General features: G+C 48.8%; 1 protein-coding gene across 1 annotated transcript in view; it reads right to left on the bottom strand.

The window, feature by feature from the left end:
* The window catches only part of Gmeb1 (glucocorticoid modulatory element binding protein 1), a 39251-nt gene extending 30833 nt beyond the window's left edge, over positions 1–8418 (bottom strand). The window contains exon 1 of the mRNA XM_051171013.1: positions 8365–8418. The gene's annotated coding sequence lies outside the window, so the exon portion shown is untranslated. The remainder of the gene's footprint in view (positions 1–8364) is intronic.
* Between the last annotated feature and the right edge of the window lie 5493 nt (positions 8419–13911).

Consider the following 13911-nt stretch of genomic DNA (forward strand, 5'->3'; position numbering starts at 1 on the left):
GAGGAGCCAGTGATCTTAACCTCTGAGCCATCTCTCCAGCCCTAATAATTTATTTTTATTTTATGTGCATTGGTGTTTTGCCTACATGAATATCTATGATTCCCTGGAACTGCTGTGAACTGCCATGTGAGTGCTGGGAATTGAACCTGGGTCCTCCGGAAGATCAGTCAGTGCTCTTAACATCTCTCCAGCCCAGAACTTTTCTTTTTGAGATAGGGTCTCACTCTGAAGCCTGCTTTCAAACTCAAAGCAAGCCCTGTGCTTCAGCCTCTATGTGCTGAAACCACAGGACTTGAGTCACAAGGCCTGGCTCTACACACTCTATGTTCTTGTTTTATTTCTAGAGATGGGGTCTCAAATGGTCCAGGCTGACTTGGAACTTGCTATGCAGCTGAGATTGACCTTGAACTCCACTGGGACTAAGCTGTGCACCTCCACATGGGTCACAGGAACATGGCCACAGGAACCAGAGTGAATGGACATGACCTTGTTTGACAGCTCCTTGCAGAGCTACTGAGGAAAACACCACCAAGCACCATGTGTTCCTTCAACTCAAAGTACTGACCCCATCTTTTTGTGCCTTGTGCATGACGGGTAAGCGCTCTGACTGAGCTATGTCTACAACCCTTTTCACTACACTAGAGAGAACTCAGGGACTCAGACCATAATCTCAACATTTGGGAAGCCGAAGCAGGAAGATTGTAAGAGCATTTGAATACATCCTAAGGTAAATAAATTGAAGGCCAGCCTGTCTCAAAAGAAGGAAAAGAAGCCGGGCTGTGGTGGTGCACACCTCTAATCCCAGCTTACCCAGGGGTAGGCGGATCTCTGTGAGTTCAAGGCCAGCCTGGTCTACAAAGAGAGTTTACCAACCGGGGCTGCAAAAAGAAACCTGCCTTGGGGGCAGGGGGAGGAGAAGAAAGGGGAAAAAAAAGAAAAAAAGAGGAGGAGGAGGAATAGGAAACTGTAGTCAGTGGAGAGTCCAAGAAAAAAAAAACCGAGTGATTTTTACTAAATGAGTATATGTGAGTATGTGAAGGTGAGCAGGGGACAGCCATGTTGATGGATGCAAAGTGGACCGTGGACCGTGTAGCTGGCAGCCACTCTGCCGCTCTGCCAGCCTTGTTTGCTCAAATACACATACTTAAAGTGTAGCTCAGAGGACCTCCCTGGCCTCAGAACACTCATTCTCTGCACAGCACTGCTCTCCGACTGTGTCACCACTCATGGCACTTGGAGCATCCAGAGCTCTAAGCCTTCCTATTTGCGAAGCTCCAAGGCTTTCTCCCTAGGGCTGGAGAGATGGCTCAGAGGTAAAGAGCTCTTCCAGAGATCCTAATTCAATTCCCAGCAACCACATGGTGGCTCACAGGCATATATAATAAGATCTGCTGCCCTCTTCTGGCATGCAGGCATACATGTAGACAGACCACTGTATACATAATAAATAAATAAATCCTTTAAAAAAAAATTTCTTCCTAACGTTTTCTTCAAGGACCAACGCAAAGCACACTCGTCTGTAAAGCCAGTCCTGCACCTTCTGCTCAGAATTTCCCCGAAATGTGGCGGGTCAGTTCCTCCTGAGTTTACACACTGGCCAGCACCGTTGTTACCTGTGCAAACCTTGACAGCCATAGCTGCCCTGAGCCTTTCTGTTTGCTCTGCTGCTTCTGGGGCTCAAACACAGGCATAGCTGGTAGCAAGACTTTAAACCTGAGCTGTAATCCAAAGCTCTTAGTTCCTTCCCTTCCTTTTTAGTTTTTTCAAGGAAGTTTCTTTGTGTAGCCTTGGCTGCCCTGGAACTCGCTCTGCAGAGCAGGCTGGCCTCTGCCTCCAGAGCGCTGGGACTAAAGGTGTGTGGCCCCTGCTCTGGCCCTTGTTTCCTTTCTTGGTTTTTTTGGAACAGGGTTTGTCTATGGAGCCCTGACGTCCTGTAACTCACTCTGTAAAACAAAACTCAGAAGCTCCACCTGCCTCTACCTCCCAAGTATATGGGCCCAGGTTCAGTGCTTAGGCTCTGTCTAACATCCCTGTGCCCCCAGCACTTTCCTCAGCTTTGATGCTGATAGGTCTGTTGATTCACTTTTCCCTGTATCTGTAACCCAGTCAAATCTCCTCATATCTGGCTTTTAATTCCATTCTATTTTAAAAAGTGAATTCTAAGCCAGGCGTGGTGGCACACTCCTTTAATCCCAGCACTTGGGGAGGCAGAGGCAGGCAAATCTCTGTGAATTATTAGAGGCCAGCCTGATCCACAAAGTGAGTCCAGGACAGTCAGGGCTACATAGAGAGACCATGTCTTGAAAAACAAAAAACAAACGAACAAAAGAAGTCTATATCCCCATGTTTACTGGCCTCTACTATAGCACCCAGCCATATTCTCTCAAATCTGTTCCTAGATTTCCTGTTTCCCTAAGTGTGCTACCCTCTACCCGTTTTCAAAAGGAGGGAGCCATGAGTTATTTTTGCCTCCTCTTTTCAAATCCAATCAACCACAAAACCCTATCCAGTCTGTGTGTGCATGTGCATTCCTCCCATTCTCCATCTGTGCTGTTAATACCATGTCTGGGCTGGCACACTGTTAGCTGGGTTTTTCCAGCCCTTTCTCCATATCCTAACCTTTGGTCTTGGATTCCTCCAATTCATTCCCCACGTAACAACAAAAGCAATCCTCTAAAAGCCATGGGCCACTTTCCTACTTTAAAATGCCTTAATGTACTCCAATGGCTGCGAAAATAAAGTGCAAGCACTTTAACTGTGACCTCCAAAATCTTCCAAACCAGCTCCCCTTCTCAAAGCTGGCACATGCTGGCTCCTGTCCCAGGATTGAGGATGGTCCTTCTTTTCCTTCAGGCTTATCTGTTAACCCTTTGAAGGCATGTGTGAAGCGCTGTCTCCTCCGACAGGCCTTACAGGGACCACCTACACTAGGTTTGACTTGTGGTCTTGTTTCCCATCACGCTTTTCCCTCCCTTTTTAGGTGAAGGCTCTTCTGCTCAGCTGCAAGCGCAGGCTGCTCTTTCCCACAGGCTGGTTCTGCTGTGCTGACCAGGTTGGTCTCTAACTCCTGGGTCCGGGTCCAAGGGATTCTCCTGCCAAAGCCTCCAGAGCCACTGGAACTCTAGACTTAATTTTTGCGAGTTGGTAGGAGCCCTTGTTGATCTTGGAGAGGACCCAGGTTGGATTCCCAGCACCCACATGGGGGCTCACAACCACCTTAATCTAACTCCAGTTCCAGGGGAGGTCTGAAGGCCTTTTCTGACTTCCCTAGGCACACACATATATATGTAGGCAAAAATATTCATATGCATAAGAAAGAAATCTTTTTCTTTTGTCTTTTTGTTTGTTTGTTTGTTTTGTTTTGTTTTGTTTTTCAAGACGGAGTTTCTCTATGTTAACTTGGCTGTACTGGACTCGATTCGTAGACCAGGCTGGCCTGGAACTCACAGCAATCCACCTGCCCCTGCCTCCTGAGCGCTAGGATTAAAGGCGTGGGCCACCACGCCCAGCTCTGTCTCGTTTTTTTTGAGACAGGGTAGCTCTGGCTAGGCCTGAAACTCACTAGATCAGGTTGGCCTCAAACAAGAGTCTGTTTTGTTTTGTTTTCTTCAAGACAGTGTCTATGTTAGCCCTAGATGTCCTGAACTCTCTAGACCAAGCTGTCCTTGAACTCACAACGATCCACCTGCTCCTGCCTCCTGAGTGCTGGGATAAAAGGCATGTGCTATCATATCATATCCAGCTAAAGTAAATCTCAACAAAACAAATAACAAACAAAATAACATTTGAGGTATAAATTGGCTACCAAGTGAGATCTGTATTTAATTTTGGGGGTGGGGGGTCAGGAGGATGGATCTTGTTATACAATTGCTACCTGGCTTCCTACTGTGCAGCTCTAGTTCACTCTGTAAACCAGGCTGGCCTCAAACTCAGAGATCTGCCGCCTCTGCCTCTCAAGCGCTGGAATTAAAGGTGTGTGCCACCACCATCCAGCTATAAGGTTTTTTGTTTTTCGAGACAGGGTTTCTCTGTGTAGTCCTGGCTGTTCTGGACTCTTTGTAGACCAGGCTGGCCTCAAACCCACAGTGATCCACCTGCCTCTGCTTCCCCAGTGCTGAGATTGAAGGAGTGCACCACCATGCCCAGCCAGCTACAGAGTTTTAAAAAAATTAATAGTTCAGGTAAATTAATGGGTCATAGAAGAATCAGAATGGTACTTCTAATATCACCCTGCTACTAGTCAGGTAGAATTCCCTTGACCATCTTGAGAAAGAGGGTGGCTAAGTTGCCGATTAACACCTTCCTCTACAGAACTTGAATTTTACTCCTGATTCCTTCCAAGCCTTGGAACCTAAGGAGAATGTTCTCATCTCTAAACACTAAGATTCATCTAGAACATGTTTTAGTGACAGAGGAGGGTCCACTCTTCCAAGCTAACTCACAATTCTTTAGTAAAATGAAGTTTAGGTTCAATATCTCTCATGATCTTAAATATCACATTTCTAGTGAGTAACCCCAAACATGGCTAACTGAAATGTCATCCCTTTAAGCTGTGCAAACAGAAAACTGCCCCTTGTTTATAACAACACCAACTCCTGAGACAAGATGAGGGAGCTGATCTCACGGGGATTTCACAGAAGAGGCCTTGTAATATCCCTTGTGAAATCACGCAGCTTGTGTCCTCCGCAATTCGAGAGCTTACAAAAACATGGCTTACTGTATTAAAACAGCCAAGTATTGCAAGTGGAACACAACTCAGGCCAGAAGCTTGGCTTGAACCTAGGGGTCAACCCGCAGCAAAACAGAGCGGCTCAGTGATTTTCCTTGTTGTCCTTGCTTTGGTTTTGGTCTGGTCGTTGAGACAAGGCTTTCATGTAGCCCTGGCTGGTCTTAAACTCACTACGTAGCAGAGGATGACCTCCAGCTACTGAGCCTCCAACTTCTACTTCTCAAGCTCAAGAATTACAGGCAAGAATCATCAAAGTCACTTTCTTGGGGTGTTTGTTTTGAGACAAGAGTCTCTGGGTAATCTAGGCTGCGCTTGAATTTTAAAGCATCTTGGTTCAGCCTACAGAGGGCTGGAGTTACAGTGCTAATGTGCTGTTGCTCTGTAATTTTCAAGACAAAAAGTGACTACAGAAAGGTGCTTGCTCTCCAAGTCTGAGATGTACCTCTAGACCTCATTTGTGTAAAGGCAGAAAAGCAGCTCCAAAACACTCCTCCAGCCTTCATCCACATGCTCACCATGGCACATGTGGCCCCTCCCAACATCATACACACTGAATAATAAATTTAAAATATTTAAAGTGGCGGGGTGTGGTGGCACACACCTTTAATCCCAGCACTCAGGAGGCAGAGACAGGTGGATCAAGGCCAGCCTAGTCTAAAGCAAGTCCAGGGCAGCAGGGCTATGACACAGAGAAACCCTGTCTGGGGGTGGAGGAGGTGGGGTGGGGAGGATTAAAGAGAGCATGAAGCCAGGCACAGTGGCACAAATCTGTAAACCAGCATCCTGGGGGTAGAAGCAAAACGGTCAGGGAATCAAAGTCATCCTCAATTACAGAAGAAGACTGGGGCTCAGCAAGTAAAGACAGGCTGTTGTCACCATACATGAAAGCTTGAGCTTGGTCCTCAGGACATACAGAAAGAGAATTAAATCCTGTGTTGTCCGCTGAAAGCCTGAGCTTGGTCCTCAGGACATACAGAAAGAGAATTAAATCCTGCGTTGTCCGCTGACCTCCACAAGTACGCCATGGTGCACACACCCAGTCACACGTGCATATGCATAAATAAATGGTTTTGGGGCTTTTTTTGTTGTTTTTGGTTTTGTTTTGAGACATGAGCCCTGGCTGTCCTGGAACTTGCAATGTAGTAGGCTTCAAACTCAGAAATCAGCCTGTCTCTGCCTTCTGAGTGATTGATGACGTGGTTAAAGGCATGTGCCACCGTGCCAAGTACTAAACCTAACTTTAAAATCTCAGCCCAGGGCCGGCCATGGTGGCGCACGCCTTTAATCCCAGCACTTGGGAGCCAGAGGCAGGTGGATCGCTGTGAGTTCGAGGCCAGCCTGGTAAACAAAGTGAGTCCAGGACAGCCAAGGCTACACAGAGAGACCCTGTCTTGAAAAAAAAAGAAAGAAAAACCTCAGCCCAGGAGAGGCAGAAGCAGAAAGATCACACACATGGGTAGTCAGTCATTCCGATCTATGTAGCAAGTTCCAGTTAAACCAGAGCTACAAAGTTAGATACCAAGAAAAAAAAAGAAAGAAAGAAAAGCAAGCACAGCAGGTTGGTATAATGATCTCCCACCTTTGATTCAAGCACCTGGGCTTCTGAGACCGGACTACCAAATTCAAGGCCAGCCTGGGCAAGTTCAAAGCTAACATGGGCTACATAGTAAGCCCCAGTGTCAAAAAACATACACAACAGCCTGGCATTTAGGAAGGCAGAGGCAGGTGGATCTGTGTGAGCTTGAGGCCAGCCAGGACTATAGAACATGACTCTATCCCTAAAAAATTAATACAGCAGGTGGTGATAGCATCAGCCCAAGCCATTAATCCCCACAATCCAGAGGCAGGGGCAGCCTGGTCTACACAGTGAGTTCCAGGACAGCCAAGGTTACACAGAGAAACCCTGTTTGAAAAAGCAAAATAAATAAATATAATTAACTAATTAAAAGCCAGGTGGTGGTGACACACGCCTTTAACCCCAGCACTCTGAAGGCAGAGGCAGGTAAACCTCTTGAGTTCCAGGCCACCTTGGTCTACATAGATTTCAAGACAGCCAGGACTACAAAGAGGTACCCTGTCTCAAAAGAAAAACAAAACAATTAGAGGCCAGCCTAGCCTACAGAGTGAGTTCCAGGACCGCCAGAGCTACACAGAGAAATCTAGTCTGGGGGAGGGGGGGGTGGTGGTGGTAGTGGAAATGACATAGGATCAAAACAAAAACAAAAACAAAAACAAAAACAACAACAAAAAAGAAATCGCCAAGTTGCAACTTTATTACTTAGGCACAAAAGTCACTAAACCCACCCCTTTGTTATACTGTCAGTGTTGAGCCAAAGTGAACTCCCCTAGGAGGATGCCAAGGTCATTACCCAGAAGCACTCTGCAGGAAGCATCCACAGGAAACGAAGTGCTATATGGACCACACGTTGGAGGATGTAGGTGTTTGGAGGAAATCAATGGATACTTTTTTTAAAAAGTCATCCTCCTAAGGAAGCAAAATAGGGCCCAAACTAAGCCTGGGAAGCCCAGGAGACTGTAGCTAATCAATGAACTAAGGAGAAATGAAACACAACTTATCGTGTGACTGAAAAGTTAGGAGCGAAAGACCCAGGCCGTTATGAAAACGTTCCATAACTAGCCAAGGCAAGGGCTGGGCAGATGGGAAGAGTCTCCAGACGTGGAGGAAACCCCCTACTTCCTGGTTCTCCTAGACACCATGACAGACGTCCTTTACAAAGTCCAGCGTTTCCCTGCTTTCTGGACAGCCAAGGCTTCCTTCCTCTGATGCTTAGGTCGAGATCCTTGGGTAGGATTCTGCCCTCATTTCTCTTGCCTCTCAGCTAGAAGGCAGCTGGCCAAGTCCCCCGTCATTTCTGAAAGCAAGGGGTACCCCTCCTGCCAGCAAGGATATCCTCAACTCCCTCACAACCGTAGGTTTCCCTCGCCTCCCGACCTGGGCACCGGAGCCACGCCAGTGTGAAGCCCTCGGGTGGACCCTTCTCCTTCCTACTGCCCCTCATCCCGGGAAGGGCTGTCCCACCTCCCCTAGCTAGGTCCGGTGGCCGAGGCCTCTCCCCTCTGCCGAAGGCTGGGCGCTAGCCCCTACACTCAGCACTCCTACCACGCCGCCCTCCCCCGGCCGCGACCCAGGCCTGACCCAGCTCCTCCGCCTTAAGGCCCGAGCTTCCAGACCCCGTACTTGGGGAGCCGGGGGGCGCGGGGGGAGGGGAGAGGGAGGACACCCCGGCTCCCCCAACCCCTCCGCGAGGACTTCCGGGCTCCTCGGTCCGGGGGTGCCGAACCTCCCCCCACTCCCACCCCCGCCGAGCGCGAGGCTCGCAGGGCCGGGAGCCCAGGCCCGGCCGGCCACGCTGGGGGCGGCCCGGCGGCTCGGGCGGACCCAGCGGCAGCGTCCCCCCCCCCCCCCCCCCGCGGCGCCGCGACGTCCGCTCGCTCCCCGGCGGCGGCGGCGGCACGCACAGGGCGTGGGGAGGCGCCCGCGGAGGCAGCAGCCCCCCGCCCCCTGCGCGCCCGCCCGCCCGCCCTCGCCGGCCGCCGCGCGGCCCCCGCGCCCGCCCCCCCGCCCCCAGCCCTCGCCGCGCCCGCGCCGCGCGCCCACCCCTCCCCCTCCTCACCGTCTCCGTCGGGCGGGCGGGCGGCGAGCGGCCAGGGCGGGCGGGCGACGGAGCATGCGCACAAGCCGCCACGGCTGCCGCCGCCACCGCCGCGGCCAAGCCGAGCTCCAACACTTCCGGCCGCCGCCGTAGGGGCGCAGCCGCCTTAAAGGGGACGCGTCCTTATTGTGGGCCGCTCGGAGGATGCACCCCTCCGCCGAGCGATTTGGGCGCGGGTGAGTTTAGGCCTTTCGCGTTGAAAGGAAGTGTTGCAGAAGTCACGGGAGACCCCAGACACTGAATAAAGCTTAGATGCAAAGATTAACTGGTCTTGACCATACTGGAGAGCTAGGGCTTTCCTGTCCCCAGATCCTGTTTTTTGACGCCTACAGATTATCAGGATTTTAAATTACCAGAGTGGAATCAGAAGATGTGGCTGAAGCCCTGTGCAGTGGCGCACACCAGTAATCCCAGCAATCAGAGAGGCAGAGGCAGATGAATCTCTTGTGAGTTCGAGGCCAGCCTGGTCCACAAAGTGAGTCCAGGACCGCCAGGGCTACACAGAGAAACTGTCTCAAAAAGACAAAACAAAGAAAGATGTGGCAGAGCATAGATCAGTAACTCCTTCCTGTGTCTGAACCATGGTCCTTTGCCCTGCCTTTCCTGCTTGTGTGGGTTCTGTGTTCAAGTTTGGACTTATTGGAATGTGTAGAACTGTAGAGTGATTTGATAAGCCTCTTTTTTCCCGAAAGGCATCTGTCGCTCATTTACTTGATAAATGATACTTGAAAAGTACTTAGGGCAGTTTTGGGGGTTGGCAATATTAACTGACAAGCATTAAGACAAAGTGGTCAGAGCCAGGCGTGGTGACGCACGCCTATAATCCCAGCACTCGGGAGGCAGAGGCAGGGGGATCACTGTGAGTGTGTGTGTGTGTGTGTGTGAGAGAGAGAGAGAGAGAGAGGGAGAGAGAGAAACAGTATCAGGTAGTAGTTTTATCTTTGTTTCTTTTGGTTTTGTTTTTTTCTTTTTCCGAGATAGGGTTTTTCTGTGTAGCCATGGCTGATCTGAGCGTTCTACCTGCCTCTGCCACCCAGAATGCTGAGAATTACAGAAGTGTGCCACCACACCAGGCTCCAGGCAGTTTTTATTGAAGAGGAGGGAGAATTGTGTGTGTAGATGGCTCATCCCCTACAAGCTCCTTGAAGACCTCAATTCCACCATTCGAATCAATACGGTAGAAGGAGAAGCAACACACACTAAATAAATGTATTTTTAAAAAGATATATAAGCCACGCCTTTAATCCCAGCACTCGGGAGGCAGAGGCAGGCAGATCGCTGTGAGTTCGAGGCCAGCCTGGTCTACAAAGTGAGTCCAGGATGGCCAAGGCTACACAGAGAAACCCTGTCTCAAAAAAAAAAAAAAAAAAATATATATATATATATATAAGCAGCTGGGTGTGGTGGTGCACGCCTTTAATCCCAGTACTTGGGAGGCAGAGGTGGGTGGATCCCTGTGAGTTCAAGCCCAACCTGGCCTTCAAAGTGAGTCCAGGACAGCCAAGGCTACACGGAGAAACCTTGTCTCGAACACAAAAACAAAAGATGACCGCTTTGGCTTTAAGAGGAAAGTGATATGAAAGTTGTCCCCCCACCCCCATACTTAATCACCCTTCCTGTAACTAAATGTTCACTGTGGAAAACTGCAAAATATAAAGGACGGAAAAACACAGACTGTACTTCTATTTATAACTGACATATTTCCTTTGAATATTTTTCTATTAATTTTCCTAGTTTACTTTCATGATTTCTTATACGTATACAATTCTGAATTATACCTTTTTTTTATTTTTTTAGTTCAGTAAATGCTGTTTTTTTTAATGTTTGTTTGTTTTTGTTTTTTCGACACAGGGTATCTCTGTGTAGCCTTGACTCTCTTGGACTCTTTTATAGACCAGGCTGGCCTAGAACTCACAGCACTCCACCTGCCTCTGCCTCCTGAGTGGTGGGATTAAAGGCATGCGCCACCACCGCCCAGCTTAAATGCTGTTTTGTAAGCATTGAAGAAGTGTTGGTATATTTCAGTGGTTCTGGGATCAAACCCAGTGTCTGGGTGAGACAGGTAGGTCTCTGAGTTCAAGGTCAGCCCGGTCTACAGAACAAGTTCTAGGAAAACCAGGGTTATACAGAGAAACCAACCCTGTCTTGGAAATCTAAAAAGCAGCTGGGCAGGTTGCCGCACGCCTGTAATCCCCGCAGTCTGGAAGGCAGGTGGATCTCTTGAGTTCAAGGCCAGCCTGGTCTACAAAGTGAGTCTAGGATAGTCAAGGCAACACAGAGAAACCGTCTCAAAAAACTAAAATAGAAAGAAAAACAAAAAAGGAAAACGTATAAAAGGGATCCCATGCAAGAGTGCTTGTCTAGCATTCGTGAAGTGCTAGCTTCTGTCCCAAGGAACTCTCACCAAACGTAACACAAAGGAATACAATATTTGATGCCCAATCTGGTTTTGTCCTACTCTGTCAGTCTTAGGTTCTGCATACAGTGCTCTGCCTGCATGTACACCCGCAGGCCAGAAGAGGGCACCAGATCTCATTGTAGATGGTTGTGAGCCACGATGTGGTTGTGGGAATTGAACTCAGGACCTCTGGAAGAACAACCAGTGCTCTTAACCTCTGAGCCATCTCTCCAGCCCCACTCTTGGGTTCTGATAGCTGATTTTGTTTAGGAAATGATTCTGTTTATTTGAGTGAAAAAGAAAGTTGAACAATGGAAGAGCCAAGTTCTTTGAAGGGCACCTATTGGGGAGACTGTGTATGCACATACCAGGGCACTCCAGATGATTCCAGGCAGAATCTTCAGAAGGAGGACCGAAACTTGAATGTTTTAAGTGTATCTTATCTGGTTTTTGTTTGACACAGGGTCTTCTTCAACCCCTATAAATAGATTTTAAGAGTCCCCTATAATCCCAACACCTGGGCAGGTTGAGGCAAGAAGTGTTATGAGTTTGAGACTAGCCTGGGCTACACAGTACATTCTAATCCAACTTGTGAGAGACTGTCTCAAGAAGCAAATTTAAAAAACAAAACAAATAAACAACTCTTGGTCTCTGTACTTGGTCTTGACGTCCTTACCCGGCTCTGTGATAGGCAGAGCCTCCTGGTGGTCCTCCCAGTTCCTGCTCTGCTGCCTTAAGTATTCAGTCTTCTAGTGCTCCACCTTACAACAAAACAGTCTACCAGACCGTCCCTCCTCTCTTTTCTGTGTAGCCTTAGCTCTCCTGGACTCTCTTTGTAGACCAGGCTGGTCTCGAACTCACAGACTTCTGCCTCCCAAGTACTGTGATTACAGGTGTGCGCCACTGAGAGTGGCTACCTGACCTGTCTTGATTATCTCTCTTTCCCTCCAGTGCCTAGCACTGGCCTCCTTCCTTTCATTCACCACTGACCTACACCCCACAGCCGCACACTGGCCCCTTCATTATCCCACACACGGATCCCACGGCCTTTGAAGGGATGCAGTTTCCTCACTTGAGAAACTCCTCCAGATCTTAAGCTGCCTCCTCTTCCCAGGGCTGTGGCCTTTCCTGTCTGTATAGACACTCTCTTCCACATTTTTAAAAAAGATTTTATTATCTATACAGTGTTTCATCTGCATGTGTGCCTGCAGTCCAGAAGAGGGCACCAGATCTTAGTACAGATGGTTGTGAGCCACCATGTGGTTGCTGGGAATTGAACTCAGGACCTCTGGAGGAACAGCCAGTGCTATCTCTGCAGCCCTCACCTCTCCCCCTCCCCCCTCCCTCCCTCTCTCTCTTGGTTTTTAGAGACAGGGTTTCTCTGTGTAGCTTTGGCTGTGCTGGAGTCACTCTGTAGACCTTGAGTTGGCCTTGAACTCACATCGATCCGCCTGCCTGCCCCTTCCTCTCATTTTCTGCGATTAAAGGCGTGCACCACCACTCCCGGCACCCCCACATCTCTTTCAGTGTCCTTACCCATACCTGACAAGACTCCCTGATTCCTATACCTGCTCCCCCTCCACAATACATACCCTGTCTGTGAGGGCAAGGACAGGTTCTGTTAGTCACAGTGGACACCCTGGTACACAGAACTCTCAGAAAATTTGTTGCTTAAGGACTATTACACTTTTGTTCCTACCTCCCCAACCCCCACACTTGTCCCTCCCTTCTGTGTCATCCGCACTCTGAGAAACTAGTAACAGATGGGGAGTGAATCAGGAAAGAAGGCAGGATCAGAAAGAGAGGAAGCCTTGCCAGTTGGTGAAGGGGGAAAAAAAAAAAAAAAACAACCCAGCAGCCCTCAGACTCATGTGGATGGAGACAGATGAGGCACTGCCTCGCCCGTCCAGGCCCACCTGTGCTGCAGTGTCAGGACCAAGTGAAAGGCTGACTTCTTGGCTTAGGCGTCCAGGTAAAAGTCAAGTCTCTCTGGCACTGTGCTTATGAGACTCTGCTTCAACCTCAGTGTCCTAACATATAAAAAGGAGATGGAGGTCAGGAGTGGTGGTGCACGCCCTTAATCCCAGCACTCGGGAGGCAGAGGCAGGCGGATCTTTGTGAGTTTGAGGCCAGCCTGGTCTACAGAGGGAGTACCAGGACAGCCACGGCTACACAGAGAAACCCTGTCTTGAAAAGCCAAACCAAACAAGAGAGAGAAGGAAGGAGGGAGGGAAGGAAGGAGAGGGAGGGAAAAGGAGAGAGAGAGGAGTCAATTCGACCTGGGTTCATTGGCCCAAATCTTTAAGCCCAGCATATCTCTGTGGAGTTCTAGGCCAGTCTGTTTTACACAGTGAGCCTTTGTCTCAAGAAAAACAAAAACACAATCTACAAATATTTTACTGGTACTTACCACCTACCTTCCCACAGTGCCCAGACTGTGCTGCCTCAACTGCCCATGGAACCTTAGTTAACTCAGGAGGCAGAGGCAGGTGGTTCGCTGTTACTTGCAGGCCAGCCTGGTCTACAAAGTGAATTCAGGACAGTTAGGATGGCACGGAGAAACCCCATCTCGAAAAACCAAGCCCAACCAAACAAACAAACAAAAAACGTAGAGTTTTCTTCACGCATGCTGCTTTGTCCACTGGAATATAAGCTCCTTGATCCTGTGGCCACCTCAGCCCAGTGCAGGAACATCAAAGCCCCTAGGAACTCCAAATTATTCTTCCTCCCCCAAATTTTCTCCTTTCTTCCTTGGTTTTTTCATTCCTTCCTTCCCTTAGACAGGGTCTCACTATACAGCTCTGATTGGCCTGCCTACCTCTGCCTTATGTTTGTAAATACTGATTTATTTATTTTGTATACAGTGTTCTGTCTGTATATGTGTGCGTGTGTGTATAATCATCTATTAATAGTTCAAAAAATTCTTTGAGACAGGGTTTCTCTGTAATTATATTGATTGATTTATGGGGGAGAAAGGAACATCATGGCTGGCATACGAAGGTCAGAGGACAACTGTCAGAGAAACCCTGTCTCGAAAGCAAAAAACAAAACAAAAAAATCAGCTGGAGAACTGGAGAAATGGCTTGTCGGTCAAGAGTACTGGTTGCTCT

Source organism: Acomys russatus, chromosome 29, assembly GCF_903995435.1.
Source record: "Acomys russatus chromosome 29, mAcoRus1.1, whole genome shotgun sequence".
NCBI lineage: Eukaryota > Metazoa > Chordata > Mammalia > Rodentia > Muridae > Acomys > Acomys russatus.